Source organism: Crocodylus porosus, unplaced genomic scaffold, assembly GCF_001723895.1.
Source record: "Crocodylus porosus isolate Cpor-Errol unplaced genomic scaffold, CroPor_comp1, whole genome shotgun sequence".
Lineage (NCBI taxonomy): Eukaryota > Metazoa > Chordata > Crocodylia > Crocodylidae > Crocodylus > Crocodylus porosus.
In genome coordinates, this window is record NW_017728886.1 from 98,622,985 (window position 1) to 98,643,682 (window position 20,698).

Here is a 20,698-nt window from a genome sequence, read left to right on the forward strand (position 1 = left end):
CATCTGAACCCAGCACTCTTTCCTGCCTATGCAGGGGGTCAGACTCGATGATCTATTGAGGTCCCTTCCGACCCTAACATCTATGAAGCTATGAATCACAAAGGCAGGACTAGAACTCAGAAGATGCCTGGCTCCCCTGCAGTACTCATCCCACCAGCTCCCAGGTGGGAGCATTCAGAAATGTGATAATAATATAATTCAAATAATCTTAGAAGGAAAGCTTTATATTAACTGGACATGGAAAGTAAACTCTTTCTTACCTGCAATGATAGCCTATCCAGAAGTGGACTGAGGCATGCCGACAGAGTAGGACAGAATCTTATACTACTGCTACCTGCACTGCACTGGTATGGTGTATGCCTTCTGGGCTATGAGTCAATCAGCCTCATGATTACTTTTGGTGAAATACTTCCTTCTACAAAGGGCAGCATAAGGCCTGTGCAACATTTAAATGTCACTTGTGCCTTATATACTGGGGGGAATTGCACCCTTAAAGAATAGGCTTCTATTCAGCCTGTGCAATTAAACTGTATTTGAAGTAGGAGCATGAAAAATAAATGAGAATATTCTGCTGCTGAAGGTGCTTATATTAGTTTCATTAAGCTCATAAAGCTTAATAAAGGATTGATCTTTCACATGCCCATGAAAGATCAATCCTACAGCCATTGCAAATTAAATGTCATACACTTTTCCTTCAAAGACAATAAACTAAGTGTCTTTAAATGCGACCTTAGCTTGGAAGGACATGCCCTACTTTGGACCAATTCAAGAGAGCATCACAGGACTGTGATAGTACAACCCAAATGCTAAAGAAATACTTACTGTGATACTTTGTCACAACAGAACGATGAACTTTTGGAACAACTGCTGGAAGTCTGAAACAAACAAGCCAACACAGGGATCAGGTTAATGGCTTCCTTGCTAATGAACGTGGCTGCCTTTATGTTTTACAGTATGAAGTTTCTTCATTAAAAAAAAAACAAAAACGCCACCAACCTGTCAAAAACCAGTCTACGGGCCTGAACCAGCACATGGGCAGTGCTGGCCCACCCCCGCATGCCAGATTGCTGCAGAGCACCCCCATGTGCTGGATCCAGCCACACTCTGTCTGACTCTGTATGCCAGCACAGGGCCATGTCACCTGGCCTGCAGAGCTCCACAGAGGTCCAGAAATTTAGCAGCAGGGGAGCTCCGGGAACCATGGCAACTAACACTGCCACGCCACTGCACCCCTGCCACCAAATTTCCAGACTCATGAGGGCCCCCCCCAGGCTACACTGTATGACTTTGGACACCATATTCAGCCCATGGGACACAAAGAATCATCTAGGTTCAGTGGTATTCAACCTATCATTAAACTTGAAAACAATGCTAATGTGTCCTCTTCTTTCCATCACTAAAGAGTGGTTCCCAAAGTGTTTTCTACCTCTAGAAGCAAAATGAATTTATTTCAAATTTTGGTATTTTTGTCTCCATGATAGCTTTTTTGTGCTCAGTGACACTGACACGATAGTCACAATGGTTGTTTTGTGCTTATAAATACATTTATCTTCACAGATGTGGCTGGATAATACGACAGACTCACAAAGCACTACTGCATTTACACAACTATAACTCACAGCAGAGCAAACAATGTTACCCACATACTTAGTCCATTGCTAAAATACGACGCATCATAATATGATTTTACGCATGTTTTTACCATTATTCCAAACATAATGGACATTACCAGTGTATGCCAAAATCCATATACAAATCCCTACCGTTTCACATACAAGTTTCTACTGCAAGAGAAAGACTGTTTACCCAACACTGTTGACATTTGCCATGAAGGTTAGAGAAGGAACTCAAATCCTCCACATTTGAAATGGGATTTCTAGATTGGTAGATCTAGGGTTTTGACATGGGCCCTATGAAAGTAAAGAGATCTCCACATAATCAACTGATGAATATAATTATTAAATAATTACTTTATAGTGAAAGAAGTAGGCAAGATGAATAACTCTCTTATACTTCAGGAACATATATGTTGTAGTAAGTTCTAATTATAATTAAATTTGCTCCATAGGAAATGCATATTCAATTTCTGTAATTATTTTTCATTTTGTATTAACAGAGACTAAGAATTAAAGTGCCCTGTGAGCTTTCGGGGATGAATTAAATGTTAACAAGAAATAATTTGGCAACAGGAAAACATGGAACATTTTAGACTTTGTCCTGCCCCTCGGGTGTTTTTTTTTAAACTATAGAACAATTAGTAACTCATTAAGAAGGTTTTTCTCATTCATCTCTCTGCCTCTGATTTCCACATACAGTACAGAGCAGCACACAGTGAAGTAAGGGTAAATAAAGGCTGGAACTCAGACCAACCAAACCAATATCATTTTTGAAAGCCAAATACTCATGAATGGTTTAATTTACTTTTCATATAAGAAAAAAAAATCTAAGACACTGCTCATGGGCTTTTTCAAACGCATTGTTTATTAGAAATAGGAAGCTGCTTAGACACACAAAAATGCATAGACTTGGTACATGTCCTTTCCACAATCTCTGGAAATAAGCTGCTTTGGAGACTTTAAAATGGGACAGAATGGAAGTGTAACATATGCATCCTCTAGACAGTGAGACCTGGGTACCAAATCTGTCAGATGCCAAATGCCTCTTGTGATGTGACAGACATCCTCAACTTCCATTCATTCCAGTGGTAAAAAGTGAGTAAACTTTGAGCAGTGTAGGAAGCTCTCAGTCCTTTTCACAAACTGTCTTTTAAGACAGGTGTTCTCAGGGCTTGGAAAAATGTACCCAGAACTCGCCAAGTGCTACCAGCAGTGAATAATTAATAATAATCAACATATAAACAACCCTCAACAGTGAAGTCTTTCAAGTAAAGCGATTTGCTGAATGTTCCTCTTTCAGTTGCCTGGTTAACTACTGGTCATCCTGATGGGCAGGGATCCAGGTTTCCATTTCCCATGGAGTAAAAAGACCCGGAGTAAACTGTGGATTTTAACCTTTTACTGGAGGCAAATGCAGATTTCTCATTTTACTAGAGAAACTTGCGGATTTTGCAGTTTTCCGATGAGCCCTCTGTAAGCTGGCAGAGTTCCAGCCTCTGAGGGGCTGGAAGGGAGCGGGAGGAGGGTGGTCAGGCATGGGGTGCCATGTGCACGTATACGCACATGGCCGCCAGGCAGTCTGGAGAGCAGCTCCAGCAGCTAAGTTGAGGGACGGGGGGGATTGAGGCCCCCACAGGGAGGGAGGAAGTTGGCCAGAACAGCTGGGGCTGGGGCTGCTGCCCAGCCAGGCAGTGCCTAGGACCTGGGGCTGCAATGCATGGCTGCAGGGCCCTGCTGGGGAGCAGGATGGGGCTGTGAGCAGGTCATCCAGGGGGGCAGGGTTGGTTCTCCACTGTGGCGTGCAGTCCGGGGGTGGGGGGGGCATGTGCCCCCAGATATGAGTGTGGGGTGGGGACAGGGTGAGCTTGGATGGGGGGGTGGGCTTCTCCATACTGCAGTGTGTACAAGGCAGGAGCTGCTCTGCATGAGCTTCCCTGTGCACAGGCCAGGGGCTGCTTGCTGCCTGCTTCAGGCTTGAGCTCCCTGCCTTGCTGCTCTCCCCCAGGGCCTCCACAGTACGTGTGACCCAGTGCTGCAGGGAACAGTGGAGCCATGCAGGAAGCTGCCCGCCACTGTGAGCTCTGTGCTGCCCGCATCCCCTGAGTACAACTCTGTGCTGCCACTCCTGCTGCAACTGTGTAGGCAGGGGACATGTTGCTAGGACAGCATGGAGCCCACAGCAGCAGGTAGCTTCCTGCTCAGTTCTGTTGTTAGTTGCAGCACGGGGTCAGAGAAGTGCCAGGAGAGGGCAGCAGGGCAGAAGCCCACCAATACACAGCAAAGATGTGGGGGACATGGGTCCTCCTTAACCCTGGGAGTGTGCACCATGCCAGGGAGCAACCTACGCCCTCCCCTCCACCCAAGCCCACAACAGGCCAGCAGCAGGCAGCAGGGTGGGGAGCTGGGCTCTGCTCCGCTGCAGCAGCTGCCTTCTACCAGGGGCAATGGGCTGTGGCTTGGGTCCCTGGTCTCATAGTTGTGGCAGCTGAGGGCCCGTCCCCAGGAAAGGTGGTGGAGCAGGAGCTGTGGGTGGGGGGCGAGGGGCACCAGCAGAGCTGAGGAGGTTGTGGGGGGGAGAGAGGGGCAGGGCTGGGGGATTGGGGGATTAGAGGTACTAGCAGGACTGCGGGGGGCTGTGTGGGGGATGGTTTTCACTTTAATCACAGATTTTGGGTTTTTATCAGAGAATTCGCAATTTTTTAGTAGGGAAAACCAGCATCCCTGCTGATGGGTATGCTGAAGAACCTGCTATACCGCTGTACTTGCCAAAACTGAATAACTTAACAGAGAATTCTGCTGTATTTTCAAAATCAATTATCAATTATTATCTTCCTTGCTTTTTCATTGTGTTTCCTTGCTAAAACAGCAACAATAAGATACTTTATTCCAATTATTTGTGACACAAACTAGACCATAATATAGATCAAACAAAACAAAGAAATACTCTATTAAAGATGACTGTATTAATCATACACGCCAGGTCTTCGATCGTGATCAACAGCGGTAGGCTCCTTGCCGCTATCTGCACCAAAGCGACTGCTTTTCCAACTTCCATAGCTTAGCAGCTGGAATCACTTAAAATGTAAATTTTTAGGACTGTTTATAAAAATCTATCCATGTACCTGTAATGTGGTTTGGCTTTTTATCTGATTGGCTTTGTTTAAAAAAATTGCTTTCAGTCCTTAAGTTTAACCTGGGTATCATACTTGATTGCACAATCTCAGTATTTACAATACTCTCTAGGCTGTGCACAGTATGTATACTATACTCTTTTTATATGCATTTACAATTATATTGTTCCAGGTTCCATTGAACTATAGACTCTGAACATACATATTTAATTCAGTATGTGAAACTTTCAACCATCTTAACATGGTGCACACTATGTACTGAATTTACTTAGCCATTTACAATGTCAAGGTCACCCTGAACATTTACATGTTGATTCTTTCAAGTCAATGATTTGTTTGCTATTGGCAAAAAGCCAGGAAAACACACTGCACGCTCTCTAATCTATCTCTTCTCCTGGCACTATTCCCTGGTTCAAGCATTTCTTAGTTATGGAATATACCTTTCCCTCCTTGTTTTGCTACTTTTCCTGCAGTTTAATTTGTTTGCTAAATACAGTAAACATACTACTTACATTTTCCCATGGTTCTGATACATTTTTTGCAGCTACCTTATTTCTTGAGATTTCACAAATTAATGACTGCAACACAGAACCTCAAGTGCAATTCTGAATTTCAAAACATCACAAGGGCAAGATAAGCATCTCAAAGGTTTGGCATGAAAAATACATAGCATGAAGTTTGCTATTGTGCTCAGAGATGAAGCACCCAGATTTTTCAGGTACCATGAATCAAACATGCATCTCTAATCTCATCCTCAAATACACAAGGGAGTTTCCCTAATAAGTGTTCTTCTCCACAACAGCTTCTCTACAAGACAAACATTATTTAACTGTGTGCCCTGTGACAGGATCTGGATTGACCAGCCATTTAAAAAAGAAGTTTCAATTTGTAAAATAGGTCTTCCCTTTTTTCAAATTAGGCATGAAGTTTAAACACTCTGATAAAACACCTTGAATCTCCACCCCTGGAAATTTTCAAGAGCAGGTTAGACAGACACTTGAGTGGGGTGGTTTAGTCAGGGATGATCCTGTCTTGAGCAGGAGACTGGACTACAAGGTCCTTTCCAGGGTACTATGAGAGTTGAGCCTGTAAATTGTTTTAAACTCTATCTTATGTTCTCTATGGCTAGGGACATAAATTATACATAAACCAGTACAGGTGGAATCAGGCTCAAACCTGTAGCACAACAGAAGTTCAGTGCATATAAACCATTATTAAAATGGCTGAAACTGATTTAAGATAAACTTGGATGGATGTAGCATCAGTCTTAACTGATTTAGGTTAAATCAGTTTATTGAATTTCTGTCCAAGGTCCCCTCCAGATTCAAGTTAACTCACAGTCCCCCAGAATCCCAGGATTCTTTGCATCTCCCTCACAAACCCTCCATTGCAGCGAGGGCAGGCTAGCCTTGGCTCAAGCTGTCTGCTCCAGCCAAGCAGAGGTGTGCTCTAACACCCCCTAGCTTCTGATCTGGGCCCCTGCGGTCAAGTGGCTATAGTTTCAGAATCAAAAGCAAATGCCTGTTCACTCGCTTATCAGTTCAATCTATTCAGCTTGAGAAGACTGAATCAATTCAGACTTGGGCTTTTTGACTGTCTGTACTTCGCCTATGAGAACTATTGAGAGAGAAGCAATCTGACACAGCCTGCTGCTTTCTAGAGGTCTGCTGTCTAAACTAGGGCACTTAAAAGTGGAGTTCTGCTTCCCTTTGGTTGTCTAACTGGCACCTTTTTCTTGCCCAGAAGGAGTTAGAATCTGCACTTATCTGACTTTCCAGCACAGTGCTCTAGTCACTACAACACAGGTCAGGCATTATCCAGTCCCCTTTCCAGTATTCCATTTGAAGCTAAGCCACTTCAAGTTGAATTCAATAGGCAATGGCTAAAATGGATGGAGGGCAACGCAATGGGAAACTTTCTGCCACACTGGGAACAAGATTCCAAGTGACACTCCAGGTCCCACTTCCATCCAGGCTAGCAGCCATATCACCAAGTCACACAGCCTCTGGCTTGCTGTCTTCTTCCTGGCCCTATATAACTGCTGACCCTGGCAGTTCTGCACATGAAGGCTAGGAACAGACATTGAACATAAACTGGCTTAAGTGATCAGAAAGTGGTTTTAATCTCTAATAGAATGGATATTCAGTGCACAAAAACCAGTTTCAAAATGGCCAAAACCAGTTTGAGATAAACCTGGTTGAATTTAGTAACAGGGCTAACTGATTTGGCTCAAACTGATTTATGCAATATCTGTCCCAGACCCTTGCTGGTTTAAGATAAACCAGATGCCCCCAGCATCCAACCATGCTCTCTGGGGTGGGTGGAGCTCTCTGTTCCATAGCAGAGCTGGCCCCTCCCCTCTGCTCTCTAGTTGAAGCAGGGGCTGGCCCTAGCAGAAACATCAGCTGGCATGGCTCCGTTAAGGCAAAGTGGGTGGGTGGGGGGGTTAATTCTTCCCAGCTTCCCCTCTTCCCCCACCACAGCTGGGGTCAGCCTGTCTGCTGGGGAGCAGAAGAGGGGGCTGCAGTGGCGGCCCCTGGAACTGGCAGACCCCAGCTGCAGGAAAAGAACAGAGGGAGGAATCAACCCTTTTCTCTGCCCCCTTCACCTTAACAGGGCCACGCTGCGTTGGTTGTCCTACAGGGTGGGGAGGGGGGCTCTGTTCCATGCTGGGGGAAACTCTTCCCCGGGGATGTCAGGGCACTCATGCCTAATGCAGCCATGGCTCTGGCCAGTAATGTGTGGAGAAGGGAGCAGAGCTTGCTTTATGCCTGAGGCTCTGGTCCCTGCGCCTGCAGCTCCACCACTGTGTCCTGCACTGGAACCTGCTGTCTCCCCCACTCCCGATTGTGCAATCCCCGCACTCTGCCAAGAGTGGAGGGAGCCCCACCCCTGCTTCCAGGAGGACTCCAGCATGAGACTTCATCACTGAGAGTGCAGACCTGCAGGTGCACAGTGCGGAGCCTGGGGGATAAAAGTTGCCAGGCAGGCTGTGTGGGGTTGTGCTCCTTGCCCCCTGTGCAGTGCTGGCTGCCTCTAACTCAGGGCTCCATGCTGAGTGCCTGCAGCTCCATACTCCCAGGGAGGAAGCCCCCACACTGGACTCTGCAGGGAAGCAGGGGCAGAGCTCCCACCACTCCTAGCAGAGTGCAAGGACTGCGCAGCTGGGAGTGGGGGAGACAGGAGGCTCCAGTGCAAGGCTTTCCCTGCTGCGAGTGCTGGAGCTACAGGTGGAGAGAGCAGAGCCTCGGGGATAAGGCAAGCTCCACTCTCTCTTTCACACAGCACTGGCAAGAGCTGCACCAGTGTCAGGCACTAGTGCCCTGATCTCCCTGCCTGCTGCTGCTGCCAGGCAGCAGGGGTTGCATGCTATGGGGGTAGTGTGTGGGGGTCCCTACACCCCCCCCTCCACACCCTGCCCAGCAGAGCTCTGTGCTCCCACTGCCCCTCTGGGGGAAGGAGGAGGGGGGAGGAGTGGGGGGAAGAGCTGTCCTCTGGGCCTGGACAGCATCCCAGAGCCCTCCCCCCTGCAGCAATGGGAGAGAAACAGGGGGAAGAGACCCCCTCTGGGGTGAGGCAGCCTTACAGAGCCCCCCTCAACATCCCATGGTGGCAGCAGAGGTGGAGGGAGAAGAGCCCCCAGCAACAAATAGGGCCTGCCTCCTGGCCCTGAAGCAGTGGGGGAAAGGGAAGAGGGGGAAGAGTTCCCTTCTGGGGCCAGGCAGCCCTGTGTGCCAAGATTGCTGCCAGCTGTGAGGGAGCCAGTGGAGCAGGCCTGCCCATGCCCCCCGCCCCCTCTTCAGTTCAGCTTCCCTGTGGAAGGGAAGGCTGCCATAATGCCCCCAGGCTTCTGGCTTGAGCCACTGCAGACGTGCTGAACGTCTATCCACTTGCAAACTGGTTCACTCTCTGCAGGTTAGACTAACCTGCAAAGATTGAATCAATAGAGGTTTGGGCTATTTGAATGTCTGTCCCTAGCTGAACAAACACCAGAACTTTGCTGCAAATCTAACATCAGACTGTTGTTATCATATTTAAATATAATCATGTAAACTATCATGCTAGGAGTTTACCTCTGCTATTTGAACTAAAACACATGCACCATTTCAACAGTGTCCTCATATTTATACCAGAGGTTATAGATAGCTTCCTGGATGATCACTGCCTGCAGGCTACTGCAAACATAAGAAAGGCAGTTCCTGAACTTGACTGCTTTTATTCACACCTGTATTAAGACTGAAGCTACTAAATGCATCCATTTTACAGTAGGAGTGATTCAGTGCTACATAAAGCATACGTCTGCAGTCAGTCCCCTGGTGTTAACTTTGTAAAAACATAGCAGGAGGAGAAAAATCTAATGGTTAGAGCAGAGCACTGAGAATTAGGTCTCCTGGACTTTGCTTCTGACAGTCATGTATTCACTGCAAGACCATAGCCAAGATGCCTGCATCCAGAATTTTTTGAGATGTGGAATTCACAGAGGTGTTGAGCAGTTTTATCAACTGTTTGTAAATCCTATAGGTTCCTTCATGTTACAAAAATGTCCTATAGATTTGAAAGTCTCATTATCAATTAAACTATGACAGACTACCCATGAAAAGGAGAACGATTCACAGTGTGTTGCAGTGGTGGCTTAATATTTCCTATTAGCCACATATTTGCCCTACAGTTTGCATCCCACCTACTTCCTAAGAATGGAATGTCTGCCAGCTTACCTTTATAGTGATGAGGGAGAAACCTGGCTCATCGGTTATAAGTAAGTGAAATATCTTGGAAGTATTCAAGATCTGATACTTAGGAAAATAAAATTTCTAGTCTAGGTGCACATGAAGGACATTCTAAATGTAGGGAAAGGCAATCGAGTCTTCCTCAGTCAGTAAATAACTCCACTGCCTCAGCAGCTGCTCATGACTATCCAGAGCTTTGTTTCACTCCAAATTTTGGGAACAGCAGCAATACTGGTTTGGGTTCAATCTTCATTGCAGCTGCTCATGGCTTTCCCAGGAAGTGGCAGAGACTGGCACTGAAAATATTCACACAGGTCACTTCTTTCCTTTATGAGGCTGTAGAAGGGGTGAGCAGCACTCATGAAAAGGCAAGGGTACTTAAAATATAGTGAATGTTTGTTCATGAGAAGCTAATTCAAGAGACATAGACCAGCACAGGATATGAAAGCAGACTCCAGGAGTGAATCCCAGCCTTCTTTCCCCCTTCTTGGCATTGTGAGCAGAGGCTGGAGTGCTCCCTAAAGTACTATAACCTGGAGCTTTCTTCTCATGGCCACCCTTCTGTGTCATGCTATAGCTGGTTCCCCAGAGAGCAGGTAGGGAGCATTCCAGGCACTGCACTAATGAACAATTATTTACTAATGTATGATACTGCAGCACAAAAGACAAAAGACACAGCTGAAATCACAAGGGCTGCCACTCTGACCATGCTCTACACTGGCTGGCTATGCATGAGCTACCCAATATGTAGAAGGAGCAGGAAGTTGACCTTGGCTTGTCTTAATAAGCAACCAGTACAAACAAAAAACCCTCAGAAGTTTTCAGATGTTATGGAAAGCAGGTCCTCACTCCCAGCTAACAACAGAAAATGATCTGACATTATTTTTACACAATTTATCTTGTGACTTTGTTTCATTTTTGTTGTATTAGGGGACAGTCATCAAACTACTCATTCAAGGATAAAATGTGAAGAGAGGGTTATTTTAAGCTACACAAAGTATCCAATTAAGGAGTTGGCAAAGACAAAGAGTGAGAGTAACATTACACACTGCAATACACTGAAGCATTGATCTGCCCCGCCACACCTGATCACAACAGATTTACCAGCTTGAAGCATCTGTGTCCAGCATCGTAAAGTTGAAACCCCGTCAGAACCTCGAAACAGCATCGTAATTTACAAAGGTCATGAGTGCCGTTTGTTATAACTCAAACAGCTGTACTCTGATGACTGCTTGTAATTGTATTTAAAGATGCATAGATCCCACATTGTCCACAACCTAGGGACTATCAACTTGCTCCTGACAAAGTGCCATTGGATCTTTGATATTCCTCAGTGTAAAAATATGAACATGTGGATTTTCCTATTCTTCTCCCATAAAACTCTTTATCTGCTTAAATGCAAGAGTTTGTAGAAAGGCTAAATTCTATTATGTGGTGGGGAGGGGCAGACCTTGACATTACCAAGAATTATCTTAACCAAAATCTCTCTTTAAATAAACTAACTGTATATGATATCACAATGAAAACACCTGCCTTGAAAAAAAGCCTGGAGTGACAGTTTAGTGAAAATGTAACAGAAACATGCAACCATAGACTGAAACATAAATCAGGATAAGCAAAGAAAAACGAATATACAAAAAGAGATCATTTACAATTCTAGTTACATACATGGCTTATAAAGGTCTCAGAATTATTTAGCTGCAAAAAGGGAGAAGAATATATAAAAAATCAGTAAAAATCCTTGCAAGTGCTTTTGTAAATGTATTAACAAGAACACTTCACCAACACTGAACAAAAATCAATCATTCAGAGACACCAGCACTCTAAACTGTTTACCAGCCGATGACTTTGAGTTTGGTGCACAGAAAGCAACTGACCTCACATGGTGAAGTTCTGAGTTCAGCACTCGAAGTCCATCAACTAATTACCAGGATTACCTTCCTCCAAAGTTCTGGCATACTTTTAAAGTCAGAGAGGATTAATTAATGTGTTAGAAAAAATAATCAATGTAAGGACTGAAGTCACATGGGGATACATGTGGTTTGCCTTAGCACCTACTTTGCCTCTAAGCTTCTTTATTTTAAATGCAAAAATGGATACTGGGAGGGGGAAGAGAGCAGTTAGATGTTGCCATTAGGAATCATGGTGGTAAATACAGGGAATTCTGTTTACTTCAGTTTAAAAATAAAGCAAATTAATTTTAATTATCAATCTCTTTATTCCTTTCTTATACATGAAATGTAGCAAACGGGACAAATTCTAACTTGAGTTCCTGGGTCTGACTGATTACAAAATTAGTGCACTCCAATCATCAGTGGTGTTACACCAGAAAGAAAATGAAATAATCGTTAAATCAAGCCCAGTGTCTTCAATATGCATACACAAAACTGGGGGCAGTATTGGTTTTTCCAGGTAAAAAAAATGCACGGATCTTGCGTTAAATGGTGATCAGCAATTAACTCCCTAGAAACAGTCTCCGGAAGATTACTAATCCCATCTAATACCCGCTAAAACAATTTCAAACTCTAGCACAGAAAAGATCAAACAAAAATGAACCTGGATATTTTGCTTCGTAATAAAAGATTTGTAATTAGTGTACATACATCTGTATTCTTTTATCCCAAGGGTATAAAAATCACTATGCAGACTGTTAAAAAAATACACCCTCCAAAAAACAAAAAATGTATATACTCTATTCAGAAAGTTCTTTATCCACCACTGAAATGCAATTACTTATGAAATGAAACCAAAAAGCCATTAAATAGCACTCGACAACAATATAATAGGAACTTAAGAAGTGTAAGCAATGCCTTATGCACTTGAGACTTCAGAAACTAAGTGGAAAAGAAGAAATAAAAGGTACAGTGCAACCCTGTTTCTCACCTTCAGTGCTGAAGCTGACAGACTCACACAGACTCAGGGTCACATAAAAGAGAATTAGTCTTGAGACTTATTTAATCTTAAAAAAGCTCCCCCCCACAAAAAAAAATGATTCTTAAGGCCAGATGCCAATCCTTGGAGAACACTCAACCCATCTTAAAATGGCATGGACACAATAAGAGGAAAAAAATCCAATTCCTTTTGGTGAACTGCCTTCCTGGCTGAGGCGAATTTCTCCTGCAACTCCTGAGATTTTGAATAAGCACATGATCAAGGTTTGCTATAAAGACCTTGCATTGGTGTGTGTTCACACAGTGTTTACTCAAGGCTAGGAGTTCTAGACCCTGCCCAAAAGATTAACCCTGCTCCTGAACACTCATCTAACCAGGAACTGCCAGGCAAACAAGGTGTCTACAAGAGATGGGACTGCAAACAGGATTCCTGGGACTGGGAGCAAGTTTGACCTGGAAGCTGCAGTTTTCTTATTTTCAGTTATTTATGTCCGAAAGCCACTGAAGCCCAGAGCCTTCTATTAGACACAAAGGCTGTATCCACACAAGCATGGATGTTTGTTTCCCCGGGGACAAGCAGCAGTGGCACACCTTGTGCGGCTGCTACTTGTCCCCAGGAAATGCCTGTGCCATGCACCCTCTGTCACATGGCAGGTTACCCCAGGTGGGGTAGGGGAGGGTGGATTAAGTAATTGTGCTGACCCCAGCAGGCTTACCTGGATTCCTGGGGGCCTCCATGAGCTGCAGCTGTGACACTGCTGCCAGGCTCCAGTTTGAGCGGCGTGCAATGCCCCTGCATGCACCACCTTGCTTCTTTTTTTGGGGGGGGGGTTTACCCCCAGGATCTCCTGGGGTCAAACTCCACCCTCCACCTTGCAGTGCAGAGAACACCTGAGTGTGCAGTGTGTGGCGCTGCAAACAGATCTGTGTCACCACATACCACACAGCCAGGGTCTTCTGGACACAGTCCAAGGTTGCACCGTGGTATGGAAAGAGAAAATATGATTCTGCTGTTGGTCTAGGGGTCAGCTGCACTATGCAACTACCATTTTAGGTCTGGTATGTGTAAAATACACTTTAGCAATAGCACCCAAATGATGTGCATGCTCATGGCCTAATAAAGGTTAGCTATAAACACTGGAATATTCTGATATTAATAAAATATTCAGAGCCACTTCGGTTAATTATTTAAATCATAATGAGAAAAATTAAATCCATAACAGAGCAGCCATTCATATCATAGCAGCTCTTTGTTTAATTGGCTAAAAACCTACACTTTCAGTAAAGTGATGCCTATTAGGAGTCGGTATCAAAGAGTGGCAACTGCAGCTTTTCATACAGGATATAAGCAGAACAGGGAAGTAGGATATAAACAGAACAGCAAGGATGCCCTTTCATTGGTCTACAAATGATTTATTGTTACAACTCTTCCTTAGAAATTTGAAACTAAAATCAATGAACTCTTTTCATGTACTGAGCCTGCAGCTCTAACATGCTGTGTGCCTGTGGTCCCTTGTAGGCCCTCTGCCAACTGAGAACCACAGAGCAATCCTCTTGGTTTACTGCCTTCTCTAAAGAATACATCTTCCATGGCATCTATCTGAGAGAATCCACTGTACTCCTCCAGCATCCCAGGGTGCTTTGCTCAAGAACCATCTCCCTACAGGAGGGGCTGGGGAGCAAAGCACCCTGGGATGCTGGAAGACTGTGCTATGGTTTCTCTCAGAAGAGAATATGTGCAGATATTTGGTCTCCCAAGAGTAAGTCTCCTAGGAGTTATTTAAATTTGGTTGTTCCCAGGTTATTTTTCTCTTGGAGCAGCCATTTTTGCTCTGGGAAAAAAATTGTGAACACGTGTACACTTGTGGTTTCTCCTGGGAGAGCAGTAATTCACCCAAGAGAAACTGAGTATTGGTAGGTGACACTGGAGTCAACTCTATGCTGGCTGCCGGTTACCAAATTCTAAGAAAATCTCTTGCTGGGGTGATGTGTGTTCCCAGACTGGACAGTGGCATAAAATCCATTCCTGTATATAAGGAAGTCAATACCTTTTATCTCATAAATGATTAGAAAAAATGGGTATAAACTTGTCAACAGCAAAATGCCTTTGCTCTGTAAGTACACCAGCTGAAAGACCTACTTACTTGCAGACATAATGCTATTAATAATTCACTGCTGACTGCCCAGCAGCAATTGTGAACCTCTGAAGTAGTCATAGGCAAATGAAACATGACAGTTACAATGGAAAACACACAGGCAGCCTCAACACTTCAGCTAGAACACCCACTTGCCCTGAGGCAAGTGGGGAAATGGTGATTTGTGTTGCTTGGCAGCAAACTGAAGCCCTATGCCAAATTTTTATGAATAGCTAATAAGCAGTTTTCATGCTTGCGCTGCTTTTTTCAGTTCCATCTTTACAGTTTGAGATTTATGAGAAACTTTGCATTTGCAACTAGCAGAGTGTTTGGGGAGCTACACCATCTGCTTTACTGTTCAGGCCACAAATCTGATACCCAGGCTGAATCAGTCTGCACCATCCCATACTAAATAAGATGCCTGTTTTCATGCAAAAGGCCTTGTGCCAAATGTCCCTCAGCTCACAGGAAAGTCTTGCTTTTCCAGCCAAACAATCTGCATAGAGTTTCTTCTATTTTGAGCATTTCTAAGGGGTGCAGTCTTGGTTGCTGAGCCACGTAGCATCATCACTCTCAGCTGGAGTCCACAGGTCTCTTTCTGTTCACCAAACTGATGGAAGGCAGCTAAGTGAAGAAGAGGGTGAAGGAAAAAGATCACCCCCATCACTGACACTAGCTGCCTCATGACAATATCAGAACCAGTGCTCTAGATCAGGTAACAGTACCCAGAGAAGCAGCCATGCATGCACTGCTAGGCCAGGTACAGGATGAAGGATGGGGGAGGAAAGCATTAACCTCCTCACATGGGGGATCTCACAGCATACTTTCATTGATCTCATGACATGCTAGTGTGCCATGGCACACCCTCTGGGAATCACTGGGCTAGGGCATGTCTGTGGTTTGGGGAATAGGCAGTTTCCTAATTTGGGCAGACCACAGACTTGAGCCTGGATCTGTCCCAACCCTGAAGAGTGCCCTAATCACTGGACCACTGGCTAGCCTACCATGGGCACTATTCCCTCAACTTTAATCAGGTTGCAGCACAACCTTGGAATTTGTAATTATGTGGAATTCTTAGGCTTGTAACTGTCTCACTGACAGTGTTTCCTAGTGAGCAGGGGGCATAAGCAGAACTCCTCCCACCAAGTCAGTTGGTACACTACAACACTGGAAAGCTCCTTTGAACTCACCCCAAGTATGTGTTCTCATGCTCTCCGAGACCCAAGAGGGCTAGCTAGGATCAGTGGCTATCCACACGACATAGCCAACCAACTAGAGAGGAACAATGCCATGAAAACAATAGTCCATAAAAGGAAGCATAAGCAAAAACATATCACTTCAAATGTTACTGGACGGTTTCAGGCAGGGGTTCATTAAAGCAATTAGAAAATTTCAAATTACATTTTGATTTGAAAAGAAAAAACCATTTTTACTTTAAAAGTTTTATAGAAAATCTTGGGGTACTTCCACCAAGACATTCACACAGGAGAGTTGTTAGAAACATCAACAGCAGAGGCATCAAACATATGGCCCTGGACTGCATCTGACTTGCAGAGCCCTGCCATCTAGACCCTGGGTCTGATCAGACCCACAAAGGGCTTAGTGCATGCCCGTGGAACCCCATCTCTTCCTCCTTATCTCTTCCTCCTTGCATCCCCCAGTATACCTGATCCGGTGGTTTAAGCTGGCCTGGTACCCATGCTGCGTGCGACACATCCAAGTGTCTGGAATAGGTGCTGTGTGGTGCAGTCCTCCCAGATGGGCAGCCATGCTGCATACGGTGATCACCCCAGTAGGATTGCACTGCATGTGGTGTCTGTTCTGGGACACCGCACACAGGGCCCACTGCAGCCCATATGGGACCTACACTGCATGTAACCTAGACCTGCTGGAGCAGGTGCCACATGTGCAGTCCAGCTGGGGGGGCCACCACATGCAGCATGGTGGTCACTCAGTGCAGACTGAGGAGCCTGTTTGAGCTGCTCTGGGATCCGCACAGCACGAAGCTTGGGTCTCAGAGAAGCTAAAATACAGGAAGGGGAAGGGAGGGGGTCTGTCAGCCCAGTATGGCTTGCAGACCACCCCATGCCACTCACCTAGACCACAGGGCCACATGAGTTTGATGCACCTGATCTAAGAGATGGAAGTAGAAGACAAGTAACAGGGCACAGTTTGTCCAGTTAGGAAAGAATAAAATGGACTCTCTCAATACTTGCATGACCCTCCTTACCATCGTGTCCGAGTCCCTTGCAGTCTTCAATGTATTTATCTCACAACACCTGTGGACAGTGGAATTACCCTCGTTGATGAGCTTTAGTTAAAGCATCCCTGCGGCCATTTGAAAATGCCCCCACATCCCCTGAAGCAACAGTGAGGCAATGCTGGAGTATTCTAATTGGAATGTGAACCATCATGTCTATAGGCAGCTCCACAGCCCAAGCTACTGCCCTAACCACTGAGAACCCTCCTCTTTGTAGCTCCAGTACAAAGTGCCAAAAAGACACATATTTATGCCCTATCCCCAAGGCATTATCTGCATTTATGTGGGTCTTTAACATGCGCCTAAGAAGAATACATTTTCAGGAGCAACAAATACAATTACTATTCTTCCTTCCCAAGATGATTCAAAGGAAGATTAGGTTCACATTCCTTAAAGTACACAGTGCTTTGTTATGGGAAGTACAGGATGAAACAAAATGTTTACTAGAAGCCGACTTCTTCAAAACTCACAACAAGTCCCTATTTCATAGTCATAGATTGTAAGGGGCTGGCAGGGACCTCAGAAGATCATCAGATCCAGCCCCCTGCACCAGGCAGGAAAGACAGCTGGGGTCAGGTGACCCCAGCAAGATGTCCAGTCTCCTTTTGAAGATTTCCAAGGGAAGGCGATTTTGCACCACCTCTGGAGGGAGTTTATACCGCAGTCTGGACACCCTGGCCATGAAGTTTTTCCTAATGTTAAGCGTGAAATGGTCTTCCAGAAGTTTATGGCCATTACTCCTAGTTATCCCCAAGGTAAACAGTTGTTCACCGAGCCCTGGATGTATGCCCCTGATGTAGCAGTAAGCTGCTATCAAGTCCCCTCTCAGCTATCTCTTTTTCAGGCTGAAGAGTCCCAGGTCCTTCAGCCTTTCCTCACATGGCTTGCCATGCAAGTCTGTGATCATAAGGGAGGCCCTTCTCTGGACTCTCTCAAGCTTTACCACATCGTTGTTGAAGTGTGGTGCCCAGTACTAGATGCAGTACTCCAGCTGCAGTCTCACCAATGCTGAGTAGCATGGAGAAATCACTTCCTTAGTTTTTCTGGAGATGCATCAATTGATGCATGCCAGAGTATTTTTTGCCCTGTTGGCTACAGCATCACACTGCCAGCTCATATTCATACTGTGGTCTATTATTACTCCCAGGTCCCTTTCATTTATGGTGCTGGTCAATTTGGTGTTGCCAAGCCTGTAGGTGTGTAGGGGAGTTTTTGTCCCCAGATGGAGCGCTTTACATTTCTCAATGCTGAACTTCATTTGATTCCGATCCATCAAACTTCCTAGCATGTCTAGGTCCACCTGCATCCGTAGCCTATCTTCAAGTGTGACTGCGCTTTCCCATAACTTGGTGTTGTCCACGAACTTGGCCAGTGAGCTCTTCACCCTCACATGCAAATAACTGATAAAGATACTGAAAAGCACTGGACCAAGCACTGACCCCTGAGAGACACCACTGGCGACTTCTTGCCAGGACGACACACATCTGTCCATTAGAACTCTCTGGGTCCTACCCCGCAGCCAACTTTCTAACCACATAACTGCCTCACGATTGAGTCCACAGTCCTCTAATTTACTCGCAAGAACATCGTGGGATCAAAGGCCTTTTGGAAGTCAAGGTATACAATCTCAATCTCCTCTCCCTTATCCAGGTGGCGAGTTACCTGATCATAAAAGGAGATGAGGTTGGTAAGACAAGGCCTGTCCGTGATGAAGCATGCTGGCTGTCATTCAGAATCCTACCTTCTGCAAGCCTATTGCATATAGACCCCTTGATGAATTTTTCCAGTATCTTCCCTGAGACAGAAGTTAGGCTGATTGGCCTATAGTTACCCAGGTCCTCCCTCCTCCCTTTTTTGAAGATGGGCACAACATTGGCCCCCTTCCAGTCCTCAGGGACCTCTCCAGAGCGCCATGAGTTTTGGAAAAGTTTTGCCAGTGGTCCTGCAATGACTTCAGCCAGCTCCTTCAGCAACCTCGGAAGAAGTTCATCTGGTCCTGCTGATTTATATATGTCTAATTTTTTCAAGTGATCACATACCAGTTCTATGGCAGTAGTAGGAAAGCAGTCATTCCTACCCTGCTCATTCTGTACCGACTCTGGCATGATTTTGCCCTTGGCCTGGGGAAAGACCAAAGCAAAGTAGTCGTTCAGGAGTTCAGTTTTTTTCCTGAGTGGCAGCAGCCGGCTGTCCTGAGTTGTTGAGCAGGGCCCTACAATCTCATTTGTTTTCCTTCTGTTCCCTACGTTCCTAAAAAAAGACATCTTGTTGTCCTTGATTCTGTCATTAATTTAGTTTGGTTGCCGCCTTAGCCCATTGAATCTGTTCCCTAGATGTGCGGCTCATTTTTATATAGTCCTCCTTGGGGCATGCCCCAAGCTTCCACTGTTTGTATGCCTCTTTCTTTTTTCTTAAGAGTACCACAATATCTCTGTTTAGCTAAGAGGGCTTCCCAGCCCTTTCGTTACCTTTTCTCTAAGTGGTAATGGACTTCCTTTGTGGTTTGAAGACCATGTCTTTAAGGAACAACTACTCTTCATGCACTCCTTCCACCTTTGGCCCCTGGTCCCGCAGCCCTATCCCTACTAGTGACCTGAATTGGCTGAAATTTGCATTTTTTAAGTCCAAAACTTCAGTCCTGCTATGTAATTTGTCTGCCTTGTAATGGACAGTGAACATGATGATTTCATGGTCGCTGTCACCTAGGCTACCTTCTATTTTTAAGTTGGTCACCAGGTCGTCCCCCTTGGCCCAGACTGAGTCTAGAATAGCGTTACCTCTGGTTGGTTCGTGCACCTCCTAAGTCAGAAAAAGCTCTTCGATGCAGGTCAGGAAGGAACGCGACCAATCCAACTTGGTTGAGTGTTGCCCCAAGAGATAGCTGGATAACTGAAGTCGCCATTGACAACCATGTCCAGTACTTGTGCGGCCTCTGCCAGTTCTCGGGTGAACTCTAGATTGAGTTCCTCCCTCTGGTTTGGTGGTCTGTGTCACGGCCGAGGACCGGTGTACCCTTGACCTGCGAGCCTGGACCAGCACGACCGGCTGGATGTGGGTGGGGTAGGTAGTCGGACAGGTGGGTAAGGAAGAGGATTCAGGAAGTTTAATGCGTCTTGGTTATACAGAAAGTTTATTTTTACTTATACTACAGAAAAACGCAGTGTAGGAAGGAAGTCGTGGTTGCGTGGTGTAAAAAGAGAAGTTGATTTATTCAGCTCAGCATGCAGATATTTTTGTTGCACAGATTACAAACTGCGTGGTGCAGATTTTAAGTAAAGCATACAGGTAACTTCGGTCTAAAGACTTTCGTGAGCTCTTGTCGAGAACAGATGAGCCGGCAAAAACGGATACACCTGAAAACTTTTACCGTCGGCAGGAAGAGGTCAGCGACTGGCCAAATCGCTGACTATGTCTCCTGGGCGTGCATGGAGGTCTCCACCAAAGATGGAAATCTTTCCAAAGTTATAGTTTACAGGGTAGCCTATTACAACACGCCAGGCATAAATAATAATTACAGGACTGCCAATCATGACTGTGAACAGACTCTGTGTGTTCTTAGGTTTCATGCGAGATTGACTGCGCATGTGTTTTATATTTAAGCTTGGGGGGGGGTTTGGATATGGAACTATAATGACGAAATATGTTATGTTAGCCTTTGACCTTTTTGCCATCGGCATCTGAAATCAAAGATTTTTCTTTGACAGTGTACTGTATATACCTACAGTATACCATCTACTGTATATACCTACAGTTAGGTCTCTCTCAATGCGCCCCACCCCTCACCCCGCAGTTTCACAGTTTCTAGGGTCAGAAGGGACCTGAGTAGATCATCTAGTCCGACCCCCTGCCATGGCAAGAAATAGTACTGGGGTCAAATGACCCCAGCAAGGTGTTCATCTAACCTCCTCTTAAACACCCCCAGGGTAGGAGCCTGCACC

At 45.4% G+C, this 20,698-nt stretch overlaps 1 protein-coding gene across 12 annotated transcripts in view; it reads right to left on the reverse strand.

Annotated features, from left to right (window-relative positions):
• TNS3 (tensin 3) overlaps nt 1-20,698 on the reverse strand; it is a 342,744-nt gene that overhangs the window by 182,482 nt on the left and 139,564 nt on the right. For all 12 annotated transcript variants that reach the window (XM_019539604.1, XM_019539596.1, XM_019539585.1 and 9 more), the window contains one exon: nt 823-875. The gene's annotated coding sequence lies outside the window, so the exon portion shown is untranslated. Of the gene's footprint in view, nt 1-822; nt 876-20,698 lie in introns of those variants that run through there.